Here is a 14,362-nt window from a genome sequence, read left to right as displayed (position 1 = left end):
GGACACAACGCTTCATTTATCCTCAAATAAAATAGACCTTATTCTTTGATGGAGATGTTCCTGGTAAACAAGCAGGGAAGAACCAAAAGCCAAGCCAGCTTAGGAGTGCCTGTTCCCTTTCCGGGAAGCCAATTTAGTGCTTAGACTGGGCTCCTTGTGCTTGGCTCTTGCCTCTTCCCTCAACGACCTGTTGACGCGTGCCCTGAATCAGGTGCCACGGTCTGTCCTCTGAACTAAGTTTCAGTAACCTGGCAGTAGCAATGAATGAGACATGCTACGCAGACAACAACTGTAGTAACTTCCAGGAACCTATCCCTCTGCCAGATTCCTTCACCAAACTTGTAATGGTGAAGACCTGTGCTAAAGCAGAGTGAATCTAAAAACCTGTTCCATGCTTCACAACACCTCTTAGTAGCTCAACCATTATGCCTTTATCACAGCACATTAAAAATGTATTTTTTCCCCCCTCTCAAACTGAATGCAAACCTGACAAATTCAAAGGTGGTGGTGGTGGTGGGGAAATATCTGTTGGTTTCCTTTATTGAAGTGGTAAAACTGCCTCGATGACTCCAAATTGCTCTGTGTATTTTGGGGGACAAATGCTTGTCATTCTTCTGAAACTCTTCGCCATTTGAGCCCGTAAATGGGCACGGGTAATGTGTTCAGACTGGCCAGAGTAGCTGTGCAGCACAGGAAAGTTCAGACATCTATTTTAAAAGATGTGACTTTACCAGATTTTCATCAGATCCCCACTGTTGTTTCATTATGTCGTTCCTCCCTCCATGTGGGCCTGGTTCAATTTCCTCCAAAGCCTTCCAAAGTTACCTTTGGTGGGTGGGCAGGTGGATCCAGCCCAAGCATGGCCCTGTCCTGGCAGAAACATTAACCACTGCTGTGTCGTGTGGCCAAGAAATAAGGGGCTACTGCCTTATGTTATGTCTCCTGGGGAAATACGTGTCCCTGTACCCTAACAGCACGAAGAGCCTGTAAAACGCAGAGTATGAATAATAAGCTGCTCATAGATGGGGCTGATTCCCAACCCCTCAGCCTCCCTCCTGCTCTGAAGTAGGAGATTTGTAACCTCTTAAAATGCTGTGTAACAGCACTGGGAGCCCTTGCTTTTCATACTGGTGCGTAGTTGAGATCTTGCAAGTGCTTGGCTGCAGGTGGTGTCCTGTAGCAACAGGATTTCTGGTATTTGAGGGTAATGCATTGATTTTTGTTTGTGGTGGTTTTTTTTGTTTCACCCCTTGCCAACTTGTTCCTGTAACACAAGAAGAACTATTTCCCTTAGATAAGTCCAAGCTGAGAAATATACGCTTATGTATACACTTATTTGTTTCCTTTCTTTGGACTAACCTCTCCTCTTTCTTTCTCCTGCTGTCCCTGAAGTGGGAGTATTTGGGGTTCTTTCTTGGCTTTAGCTTCTATGTTGAGACCTACTTGTGTGGTTCACTGAATAACGGTGGGGGTGGTGGGGTGTGTTGGGCTGCTGCTGGTGTTGTGGAGGGGTGGTAGCATGAGGGCAGTGAAGGGGAGGAAATTGGATGGAGAGGAAGGAGGGGGGATCCTGACTTCCACCAATAACTTCTTCCAGAGCCCTGCTCCAAACCTCCCTGCCTGGCTCCCTTCTGCCCTGGACTTTCATGGCCCCTTTTTGTTTGTTAGAGGGGAAAAATGCAGTGGGTTGGTTTTGTATTGTGACGTGTGTTTTGGGTTTTTTTCCTGTTCTACGTGACAAAGCGTGATTCAATTCTAGTGCTGTAGGCGATGGGCTAAAGCAGAGCTCCCTTCTTCCTTGCTGCCGGCTTCTGAAGGATTTGTTTTGCCCGGGTGTACTGCATGGCAGACAAATCCACCCAGTGCAAACAGGAAAAACTCCTTTTTTCCTGTTTCTAATGTGTCTCCCCCAGTCCTTTATAACCACAAATCTTTTGGTGCTTTGCTAAATGTCGTGCAAGCCCTGCGTTGGCAGCCACCTGAGACATACATCTGAACCACACGCACTTGCTTGCTCAGATGTCCACTGGGCCTTTTCTGTTGTAGGGTTTTGGGGTAGTTTTTTATATATGCTCTGAGAATTGACAGGCTGAAAGAATTAAGATGTGGCTGGTTGTCACCATGTATGATTTGTGTTGTCCTCGGGGAGGGGGGAGGGGACTCAAGGAGGGAAGTCCTCCCTCCCCCTCCTGTATCTCCCGCTGAAAGATCCAGCCTTTGTGCCGGGGTTGCAGCCCTCCGGCGATGTTTGGATGGGGTCGGTGAGGGGGCTGCGGTGGGGGATCACTGAGAGGTGGCTGGCACCAAAGGAAGCTTTGGTTAGCAAGGAGGGACTGTGGGGCAGCAGTCCAAGCAGATTTGAGACTCTACGATCTACCAGCTATGGAAATCTTGCTGATAAGGTGGCTATCAGCCCATCCTGCCCAGGGTCGGCTTCCCTGCAGGCATGAGTCCTCCTTCCTGCTTGTGGCCCCAAGCACGTTCTGCTCCCAAGAGATCTGATTGCAGCTTGGCCCTTTAGGCAAGAAGATTACACCAGCATCAGCTGATGACACGATTCATTCCCAAATGCTTTTCCATATGCTTGAGATGTGTTTAGCAGGTAAGGGAGAGCTGGCAACTGTCACGATTTGGAAAACAAAAAGATGTCTCTGCCCTCTTTACAGCTTCTTCTAGTTTGTTTGACTTGGAGCTCCCCATGGGCTTAGCAAGCTATGTCAGCATCTCTGCATCTTCTTCCTGGATTTAAACCCACCCTGTGAAATGTTAATGCTGGCGTCACTACCTGAGTGTGGGATCACGCTATCCGAAAGGGTGAAGGCATTGAAAGCAGTATAGAGAGCTTCTACAGTGCCACAGGTCCAAAGGCCACTGACTGTCCTCTGTGTGGGGGATGGAGGTGTATTTGAGGGAATGAGAGAGCTGTGTGTTTGGGATGTTTTTTCTGCCGTTGTCTCGCATGTCTCTTGGCAGAGGTACTGAGCCACTCGAGCAGAGGGTGTGACCTAGCTGTCCCCTGTAAGAGGTGTGCGTGTTGCCAAACTCAACCTCTGATTGAGTCCTTGAACGCAGGAGAAGTCCTGCAGTGGCATCCACACAGTGGCTACCAATACCCTTTCTCAGATGCAGCTTCTTCCTCCTCCCCCTCACACCCTCTCTTTGCTCCAGCCTGAGGCCATGAACCACCAGTGAATATTAATGAAACCAACCCAGAAGCATGAAGTGTGTTCCCTACTGTGCCCGAGGCCCTGATGAGAGGAGTCTTTTGGTCCCAGCCACAGGCACTGCAGTGGTCTTTGCATGATGCTCTGGATCAACCGAAACAGTGGTCATTGGTGCCAATGCTTGCTACTGCGCAGTTTGGTCTGGTGAGGGCAGATCCCCTGTTCCCCAACAAAGAGGGCATGAAAAACACATCTCTGCCTGTTTCCTTGTGTGTAATGCAAGCTTCCCAGCAGTTTATGCAGGACATAGGGATTTTTATAGGGAGTCCCAGGTGATGTTCGGTGTTTTGTGCTGGCCCGATGCTGCTGTCCCTTGTGGGCTGCACTAATCCAGACAGCTGCAACCTGCTGTGGTCCTCTTGAGCTGCGTGTGGGGCGTGTGCGGGCTACGGGGGCTTGGGGCGATCGTTCTTGTGCTTGGCTAAGAACCTCTCCCATTCATCACTGTGGAAAAAATGCACTTTGCTTCCTGAAAGCAGTATTTAGCTGCTCTCCAGGGAAAGCTGAGTGTGAAGAGCTGTTGACAAGTATGAGTGTTGATATTACTGCCCTCTTCCTCCTGTGGAGAAACGTGGCTGTGGGCAGGGCTCAAGTTTGGACAAAGAAGGAGCGAGGATGGGCCTTATTCTCACATTTTGCTGAAGCGGCCCGGTGTGTGGTTGGGGAGGGGCTGTGGCTGCTCCCCGCCGTATCAAACCCAGTTGTCAAATGTTGTTGCCTCAGCCCACCTTCAAGAGCAATGCCTTGCTTTCTTGGAGTTCCACAGAGCTTGCTCTGATCTTAGCTGAGCACCGCTGAGAGCACAGGAGCAACTGGTGGGATGATCCTACATCTGTTTCTAATAATGTCTTCTTAGAGAGACTGCTTCTAAGTGACTCTGGTCCAAGCATGCATGCTAAGCTCCAGGTACAGCTTTAGCAGACGCTGTCCGTGTTCACTGCTACCTTCTCTGGAGGCACTCATAGTCAAAGAGGCACTGGAGACAGAGACTTGCATTTTGGTGCACAACCAGTAATAGGCGAGACCCTGTGTTTCCTCATGTGCTACTGCAGTATGTAAGAGCAAATGAAGAAACAGCTTATGAAATACTTCTTCTTTTAATGTGAAATCCTTTCTAGGGACCTGGCCCCACGCAACGTTTCTAGGCTTGACTCTTGGTTTGGGAACAGCATAAAGTGGGGAGATCATGTTTTGGGTTTTTTTCTTAATTTTTTTTTTTAATCACAGCTTTCCTGGGAAAACCTGCTCAATTCTTCCTCCCCTATAAAGAATTCATAAGGAATGATAAAAGATTTGTACTCCTACAGGGACTGTAAAGGCCCATGCCAGTAGATGTTACTGGTAATGAGGGGTTGTGACAATCAGCTGCTGCGAGTGGTGACAGGTCCCTGCTCCAAGATGCTTTTTCCAGGCCAGTCCTAGTGGAACAAGAAATGGCACTGACCTGGGAAGCAGAGCAGGACTGGCTGCCATGCCTGTGGGGCCGCTGGACTTGGCGCAAGGTGCATCTGACAAAATTCACACGAGGAGTAGTCGTGGCAGCTCCTAGCAAGCTCTTAAAACGAGGAGGTAAAACAGGGGTAAGCAACCTCTCTGGATGAGAGAGGCTGCATTAAAAACAGCCACTTAGCTCTGCCACTGGTGCAACGTGGATCTGACGCAGGGCTCTTACATCCTCTAAAGCCTAGCTGCTTTCTTCTTCCGCATCTTTGATTCTCAGTTCTGATGAGGGAGTCATCAAGAACTCTAATGTGAAGGAATAAGCTGTTAATATCCATTTGGTATTGATTTTTCAGGCTTCATGGAAACTGGACATGCAAATAAAAGTGCCATGAGAATCACAAGACCTGAGGCTGAAAGTATTGTATCACAGAGCAGTGTTTCTATTGTGACCACAAAACAAGAAACTCATCTCATGATGATTAGCTGTGTGGGTGTTCTTGTTTTTAAGCACAGATTTCCATATGCAAGAGATGTGGGCAGTTCCCACTTCATTTATCTTTGCTATTGAGTTCGTGTACAAACAACCCAAATACCAGATATGTTTATTTCATGGTGATAAAGTGAATGGGATCCCATAATACATAGGTCCTTAAAGCTAGGCTAAGTGACCCTAAAACTTTGAGGGGTGCGTTCTGACCTGATGTAAACTGAAATTAATGGGATTGCTCCTGACTCTGGCTTTCTGTGTGTTGACTTAACCACGGCAATTTCAACAGAGCTGTGCCTGTTTCTAGAGTATCTTGTTGCCCCCTTTTTCTTTCCGATTCCTTCAAGAAAGTAAATCTCCTGTATATCTAGAGAACAATGAAGAACACCTCTGTTTTGTGGAGAGATAACATGTTATGGCATCCTTTAACATATCAGATGTTGGGTGGGGCGGGGCTGGAATATACAACAAAAAGCAAAAAAGCTAGAGGACAGGCTCTGAATTATGTTCTCTGGGTCTAATGATCTCATTCAATCTTGTGAGATGTTCAAGGGCAGGTCTGGGTGAGGAAAGCTGGAAAAACAGCCGTGCTTTTGGAAGAAGTGGGGTAGAAACTCACACCTTGCCAGCACACCTAGGTACTTCCTCGGGATAGTAGTGGCTGGCAGTATTTGCTCTATTTCTCTCATTTGTAAGACAGAAAACCAAGCTGCAAAGAGGACGTTCCCCTATTGAAGCTATTGGAAGCTTTCTACAGGGCACATCTACCTACAGCCAGGATTCTCAGGGCTCTCTGCAAAACTAAGGGATTTTGTAGGAGAGAAAAAATATAAGGTCTCCTTTTCAGCTATGCTTTTCAAACAATTGGGTAAGACGTCTGCAGTGAGAAGCCTTATCATAAATTATTGTTCTTGGCTGATTCTCATGTTCTGTTTCCAGTGTGCAGCTCTTGCTTTGTGTTTTTTCTCCTGTATCTATGCAATGCAGATGACGTTGTTTGCGATTAAATGAGAGAATACAAGGAAAAACTTAGGCAGCTGAGTAGGAAATCATGTGTCTCCTCCTCAATGCCAGGCAGGCCTTAGTGAGCTTTTTGGATCAAGTTATTTCATGGTCCTCAAGGCTGAAAGTGGCTCCCAGCAACACCCACTCTTGCTGTTATTCCGATGATGACTAATTCTAGGAACGGATGTAGTGGGGCAAAACTGGCTGAAGAGCTGCTCAAGAAACCCACAACGTGAACATCTGAGGTGATAGGACTCATCAGCATTGCTCAAAAGCAAAAAGCATCTCCCCAGTTGTACATTCTCGTCCCCAGCAGCTTTCTCTGAAACAAGAGAAACCTGAATTAGATCGCTGGTTTAAAGGAGTCTTTCAAAGTGTGATGGAAAGGCAGAGGGGTGCGTGCAGGAGGAAAGAAAGGTCCTGGGTGTGCTGAACTCCAGGGTGCCAAATTTAATATCACAAGAGGTCTGCTTTCCCCAGAGGAGCTTCCGTGCCTGTCTATGAACATGGAGGCTGCTCCTCTGCTCTGACTTTTTCTACCAGCTTCTCCAGCCCATCTGCTTTTACATATCAGCCTTCTGCATGTTCCTTATCTTGTCCTCCCTGAGGAAGGTCCAGCCCTGGATCTTCCTCCTCTTGCACATGGCATGCCTGGAAAGGATTAATTCTTATTGTCTCCTTTTCATTCACAGTATCAGTGCCCAAGAAAGCATGATTTTAACCAGGTTAAAGGGGAGAAGAACTTGCCACTAGGCCTTCTTTGAACTGAATGATCAAGGTGTCTGGCTGTCCTGCTAGGTAGTTCAGCTAAAGAGTGAAAAGGGTTGTTACAAGGAAACCTATGGAGTGGTTCTCTGGCACTTCAAAGCCAGACATGAGGAAGAGCTAAAGGACTGGCTCTCAAGCCCCTTGAAGTAATAAGGGAGATCCCCACCAACTGTGGATGCAGCTCTCTGTGCATTTGAGCAACAGCTACAAGTCACAGGCAGAATTGATCGTTCCTCTGTAGCGAAGGCTTAAGAAAAACAAAGTGCAGGAGTGAGAAACGTAAGGCTTTTCCCCTACTTCAAAACTAAAACTAAGCCAAGTGATGCATTTTTTTGCACGGTATTTTTTTTAATGGATCTCTTTGTCATAGCTCCATTTCCTGAAGCGATTCCATTTCACAAGGTCATTCTAAGGCTGTGGATCCTCGTGGTACCACTCTTCCAGTGCCCTGCCGGGCCTGCATCTGAAAATTGTTAGGGAAACTAGGAAGCAGTGATAGCTTGTCCCTGCGCCAAGCTGTGCTTTTCTTATTATTGCCAGTATCTCCAGCTATCTCCTTCTGTGCTTTGGGGCCTGCAGACTAGCATGTTGCTTCTGAGTCTCAACTGAAGATGGAGATTTGACCTCATGATTCAAGGTTCAGAAGTTGATCCTGAGACACCGTAACCATATTTGATCTCTCAGGGTCTGTAGAGCACCTGGCAGGATGGCATTCACTCCCTGACTGAAGGCTCTACTTGGGTAGCTTCAGCCACTGGAAGCTGGGTGTGTAACTTCTCCAACTTGTTTAGGAGGCTGGAGCTGCCTTTTGCAAGTGCCAGCCTCCATTCGGAGTGCCAGGAATTGCTGTCACAGCTTTAAAGGACTATGGGCTAAATTAGTCCTCTGCAGAGAGGAGGTGAATGGTTTCTTTGTACTCAGATAACTGGCTAACTCTATTTTAGGTGCACTTTTGTTCCTTACTGACCCTCTTCTCCCTGTTATTCTCCCTTCTTCTCTAAATAAAATAAGTCCAAACCAAAGACTAAAAGCAGGGATTGCAGCAAGGATGAAAGCTGAGAGGCTGGGTCTGGCTGTCATGGAAGAAATCAATTGGCCTTTGTACTCTTGAGATAAATAGCGCAGGGGGATAAGGGTTTGTGGCTGAAGCTTGTAAGTTCACAAATGTTATCTGCTTTGAGGAAAGCAAATATTTGATCAATCTCACTGGATGGAAACTTTCGGGGAGGGGGGATGTGTACACAATCTTGAATTTGGGCTGTCATTGTTCAGATGTGGTCAGGGTTGTCTCTTTGTCTTGAACTGGCGTATGAAGGGTCTAGTCAGCAGGATGTGAAATGTCTCTGATAGAGAAAGGGTAAGAAGTTCAGCATTGGAAAAAAAAAAAAAAAAAAACAACAAACCAACCCTCACTTTCCCCAAAGGAGAAGCCTCCATCTTCTGCCTCCACAGAGATCTTCTGAATGTAGGTAGGCATCAGTGTGCAAATGTATTGGGGGGAGGAGGTAGGAAGAAAGGAAAGTTCACAGGGTAAATCCCGCTTGCTGCAGCTCTTCCATGGTCTGGGAAGCGCTCATGGTCAATCTCAAGGACTCCTTGCAGTGAGAGAAGCATTTTGAAAGATACATGGAATTGTAAAGCAAGAGAATTTTCTTCCATGTTCTTGCTGATAGAAAAAAAGACTCCTTGCACTTCATTCCCTAAAATAATTTCTGTAATGATTTCTTTATTAGAGAGGAAACATGGAAATTTACTGGAATAAGAGTTTACAGAATAAAAGTTCAGCCTAATCATCATTGTTTACCAAATGAAGGGACATCTCCAGTTGCTCAGAGCAAAGGTTCATTTTTCCCAACATCCTTCCTCCACAAGTGACTGGTGCTGGGTGCAGAGGATAAGAATGTGAGAGCAGCACGATACAGAGTGACACGGCCATGGACTCTCCCACCCAACATCCACCAATCCAGCCTGGGAACCTCAGAAGCCCAAAGTCTGTGTCTACATCGTTGGTCCTTTCTCGTGTATGCTGAGATACCAAACTTTAGTATGTTCCTTTTCCACTTAACAGCATTTTACATACCAGAAATTCTTTCAATAGCCCTTTTTTGTGAGGTTAAATGTATTTCAGTGTTATTAACATCTAAACAGGTTCATTGTCAATTTTTCTGCACAACTTACTAGCAAGAAATGCATACTTTTATTATTACAGCAGCTCTTAGAGGCCAGATCACTCATTGTTTTAAATCAGGGTGTTTCTATTCAGAATTATGAGTTGTTCCTTGCTTTTATCAACAAACCAGCTGAGAATTGGCTTGTGCAACAAACCCACACATGTGGGTGTAAGCCCAGACAGAATAAAAATAGCCTTTTGCACCTCTTGGTGCATGATTCCTTGCCTTCCTTCAGCCCCTGGTGAGAACCAAAATTTGACTAAATACTGTCTTGCCCACCACAAACAGAGACTGGGAGCAGGGCTCTAATGTCAACAAACACTCCCTGAGCCCTAGTAACTCTGAAGCCTGCAAACATGTCAGAGAAACAGTGAGAAGAGCAAAGTTAGGATAGGGTTGGTTAGTGGCTGGGCTTGAGAAAGCATCACCAGGATCTCCAATGTCCACCAAGGATGTTAAATTCAAAGTATGTTCTACAGAGGAGTGGAATAAATGACAGGGAATTGCAGTCGTTTCCCTCCCGTGAGGCTGAAGGGGGAGACCAGGAAGTCTCTCTGAAGCGTGGAGATAAACCACATCCAGGGAATATTGCAGCAAGTGAATATTGCAAAACTTGTCTGCGGAATAGGCCTGCAGCGCTTGTGATGGGTGGGAGAAACTCAGACCTTGCCATCTGTCTCTAATTCTTGCAATTCAGTGAAAATGGCTCCTGAGCGGATTCCAGCCAGGCAAAATAGTTGTGCTTTGAACCCCCTTGCTGCTTCAGGAGTTAAGCCACACAGTCCCCAAGGCATGGGTATGTATTTGAGGTGGTTTTTGATCAGCTTTTTTTCCTTGAGGTATTTTCTATGCCAGCTCTCTTCAGTGCCAGACTTTTTCCTTCATGCCTCTCCCCGAACTGGGGCAGCTTCTCTTGCATCTCTCCCATTCCCTGTGCAAAGCTGAGGAATCTCTGATCTCGCCTTGGCTGGCTGACCTGGGTTGTCCCAAAGCTGGTGAGGAGCTGGGCCGTGTGCTGTGGCTGACTTGGTTCCCTGCCATCATTCCTTGTGGAAACACACCTCTCCCTGGGCAGCGGCGGGGCGTTTCAGCCCCTGCCTCACCAGCAGGTAAACTACTGTCCCTAGAGCTTATGGATACACTTTTTGCTCCCATAAGCTTGACATACCAGCTACCTGCTCATTAATAATTGCAGGCAAGATTCCTTCTCCAAGGTCTGCAATAAGCCTGCTTTCAAGGGTGTTGTTCTGCTGAACATGAGTGCTCTTCTACCGAAGCAGTGCCAGATCAGATTTCTCCAGTCTGAGGTCTAAGCAAAAAAAAGGCTCTTTGTCTTTTAGTTCGCACATCAGACTGATGTGTAATATTTTACAGTGCCTGCTACAGGACACCAAAGGGTTAAGTTGTTGCTTTGGCTAAAACCTGTCTGAGAGGAATGTAATAAATTTAATTCTGCTATATCTGGACTCTATGATGGGTCTAAAGGCACGAGGTATTGTGCTGCGCAGCCGTTCAGTGTTCATCCAGACTGATGTCTGCCTTACAGTTTGAATTACTTGCAGTAAGTACAAACACGTGCAGCGCGTTTTCTTACATCTTATTCTAATATTTGTATGATTTTTTTTTTTTAATAGACTTCCCCTTTCTCTCCCCCTCTCCCTTCTCCTCTGCCATCCTGGGAATCTGGTGCTCTTCTCTCTCTGGCTCAGCTGTGTTTTTTGGGGACTGCAAAGCCCTTTCTCTGATTTACCAAGGTCCACGGCAGCTCACAGTGTCCACTCTTGCAGAGCAGCTTCATCTCACACTATGCAGAGACAAGAGTTTTCTTGTAAAAGGAGCAGGGACTTGGACTGCAAGACACCGTGATTTTTTTGAACGCACGTCCCTTTGCAGCTCTAAGCGCAGAGGCCAGCAGGATGCAAAATTTGCCCCCCGGCAGTGTGACCCGCTCATGCAACTCTTGTGTTATTTTGTGCTCGAGGACCTTGAGATAAACTGAGGACGTGAAAAAAATTTAATAAAACCCTAGCTATCATAATTCTAGATTCAGAGCCTGAAAATGTAACCCTACTGTCTGACAAACTGAGATCAAAAGAACCCAAGTAATACTACTTAGCAAGCCGCTTGCCTCACATCTCGAGGTTTGCTTCAGGATGACTTGTGCTTTGCAGTTGGCGAAAGGTGGGTAGTAAAATAGCAAGTCCTGGTATGTGCTTCAGGTATGTAATCATATCCTGAGACAGGCTGTCAGCCTTGGGGCGAGAGTGAGCTGTCCTGAAAATTGAAAGAATTCGTAGAAGCGACAGAAGTGATTGAGTGGCTGAGGAGAGATGTCCTCTTTAACTCTGAAATTGTAGATTTATGTGAACTGAACCACAGGGATTGTCAGTTAAGGTACTTGCTCATTTGTTTTCTTGCTCTTTCGTGCATCCTCCCTCCAAAATCTTATGCTGGTGAATACAAGATGAAGGGACCAGGGCTGTGGGGGATGGAGGTGCCTGTTCAGAACATAAAACTCACTTGAAAAGACCTGCTGTGGGACCAAAGGAGGCTTACACAAGACCAAGGTGGCAATCTGGACAAGCGTGTACCTGCATCCATGTGTGCCTGTGCATGTGTGTGCTTGGGGGCAGGGCCTGTAGTGAAGATGTTACTTGCCTTTGTTTGTTTTTCTTTTTTTTTTTTATTCAAATGAACATTGTGGCCCTGTTCTTTTGTGGGCTGAAGTACATGGGAGCCTACTTTTCCCAGACACTTTTTCTGGGAATCTACGTTCTCCCCCCAGAGCGCAGAATAAACAAACTAGAAATTTTGGGTTTAAAAACCAAAATAAATAACTATTGTTCTGCCTTCCCCCCTCCCCCCCCCCCCCCCCGCTTCCCTTCCCTTCCCACCATCTTCCCAGCTGCCTTCCCTTGACCAGAGCATCCCTTGGGAACTCCTCTGTCCCAGCCATGCCGGCAGCCCTGAGATAAAACATCCCACCATCTTTTCCTGCTGAGGCACAAGGGCAGCACTTGCTGTGTCCTTGCCTCCACGTCCAGGGCTCTAGAAACCAGCCCCAAATCAGCAAAATGCGGGTTTGTGGTTTCAAGGGCTGCTGCAGCCCACGGACAACCAACAGGGTGGTCTGAGATGGGACTGCAGCCTGGGTTAGACCTGCTGGCTTTAAACCCTGTCACAAGCGAGTGACAACAGCCTGGTTAGAAAAGGTGAGACTCTGGTGCAGGTGCATGATTTTCCTCTCAACTCTCAGTAGAGCTTACGGACGTTTTAAGGAACTTAATGTTAGAAGGACCAGAGTTACCAGTACTGGTGCCTGGGTTGAAGCAACTTGCAGAGGTTGCAAAGTCACTTGTAGATTTGATGCTTTGAGTTGGCCGATTTCTGAGTGTTGCCAGTGTCTGAGTCAGAGAGACGGGGAAACAATGCTAATTTGGGGATCAGATGCTGTCAGAATAATGGGGTTTAGCTGTTGGTGTGCTGCAAGGGGGCAGGCAAACTCTTTGGGTGCTGCTGGGAATAGTAGACGTTGAACTCCTGTTTTACACTTAAATATGATCCCACGAGCTCACCCTGTGAAAGCTTTCTCTTGTCAACTTTTCACATCAGCATCTATTTTTACGCAGTGCCTGGTATAACAGATCTCTTCTCAGGCCTCGGAGACTTGGACAGTATTTGTACTCATGAACTGTTGTGACCAGTGGTTAAAATGGGAGGAACAGGAAATGAGGGTCTCTGGTGTGGCAAGGAGGGGCAAAAGAAAAATCTATTTGCCAAAAATAAACAAAAACTACCCCAAAACACTAAGCCTAACCTACTAGGAGAGGAAGAAAAGGTAGCAGGGTCTTCTGAGTCCCAGGCAATGTTAGTATGGCAGGGGTGCATGCGATGCTCATAAATTGATCTGAAAGCTGGTGACAGCTTTTCACCAAATGTTGCAATTTAAAAAAAAAAAAATAATAATTCAATAAAACATTTGGCTGTCTGTAGGCAATTTTGGAGGTGTTGCTTGGTCGAGGTATAAGTGCAAAGCTTTGCTAATTCACATTAGCTCAGATCCCACTGGTTATTGCCAGGTACTAAAGACATCAATCAGGCGTTGGGAGTTGATAAAACACATCAGCAAAGCTGAGACACAAGGCAGTAACTGGAACAATTTGCTGCAAGTGTGTGCCAATGCCAAGTCTAATTAGGATTGCTAACAAGCTTGGTTCTACGAGCGGTGTGGTGGGTGGAGATGGGGCGTCTTCACTGAGGCCCTTCTGTCCTGAACAAAACAGTCAGTGGAGCACGTCGCGACCTGTGGGCTGTGGACACAGAGACTGTGGGAGAGGAAAGAGCAGCTGGGAAATGGGTGGTTGTCTTTAATTGCCATGACACCGCAGCTCCCCAAGGCTGCGGGGTTGTAAGGAACTGTGTGTTTCTCCCACACCTCCCACCTTGCAGGTGTCCCCAGGCACAGTGAGCAAGTCTGGCTCCGCGCCCCTGCACGCTTCTGGGAATTTGCAGCGAGTAAAGCAGACGGTGCTCCCTGCCTCATCCTGGAAAAACTGAGCTGCTGCCAACAACTCTTGGTAGTTCTGCCTCTCTTGAAAGTGTAAATGGCTGCAAGAAGCTCCGAGGGCAAAGAGAGGAGCTGGAGGAGGAAGGCAGATGATCCCAAAACAGAGAGAAAGTAGAAAAATGCTGGGAATACCCAGATACAAGCACCACTGCTCATCTCCTTCCTGAAGTTCTGCAGGAGTCCAGGCAGATGCTTACATTTCTGTAGTGCAAGAAATAGTGCTTGAGCCCTTATCACAGCCACAACTTTGGGCTGTGTCTTTGGGAGAGGCACCACGGCATCTCCCCGGAGGTGTCTGGCAGTTTGGCATCTTTTCCTTATCTTATGAAGGACCCTATTTTGCCCCAAGATAATAATGGGCTCTGATCCCAAACTCTTTCCACATGGGGACTCTTTCTGTACCAACAAGCGGATTGGTAAGTGAGGGTTGCACCGGTTCTATTAAAAAAAAAAAAAAAAAAAAAAAAAAATCATAAGAAGGAGAAAGTGAGGCCCCTCACACCTACTAACCTACTAGATGCAAATGAACCAAAAAAATAAAAAAATAAAAAAAATTCACCTTGTTCTTAAGTTCCAGGGAGGAAGCCTCCACAGGCAAGCTTAGATGGAGGCACAGGAAATTATGAAAGTATTGCTTAATATGTAACCAAAATCATCCTTGATGCAAATTAAGCCTGTTACTGCTGCTACTGTCCGC

The 14,362-nt window shown here is 46.7% G+C and overlaps 1 long non-coding RNA gene across 1 annotated transcript in view; it reads left to right on the top strand.

The window, feature by feature from the left end:
- LOC141746347 (uncharacterized) overlaps window positions 1-14,135 on the top strand; it is a 113,330-nt gene extending 99,195 nt beyond the window's left edge. Inside the window, exon 6 of the long non-coding RNA XR_012588326.1 lies at window positions 13,548-14,135. This is a non-coding gene — a long non-coding RNA (uncharacterized LOC141746347). The remainder of the gene's footprint in view (window positions 1-13,547) is intronic.
- Window positions 14,136-14,362: the final 227 nt, after the last annotated feature.

The sequence above is a fragment of the Larus michahellis genome, chromosome 7 (assembly GCF_964199755.1).
Source record: "Larus michahellis chromosome 7, bLarMic1.1, whole genome shotgun sequence".
NCBI lineage: Eukaryota > Metazoa > Chordata > Aves > Charadriiformes > Laridae > Larus > Larus michahellis.
This window is presented reverse-complemented; position numbering and strand designations above follow the sequence as displayed.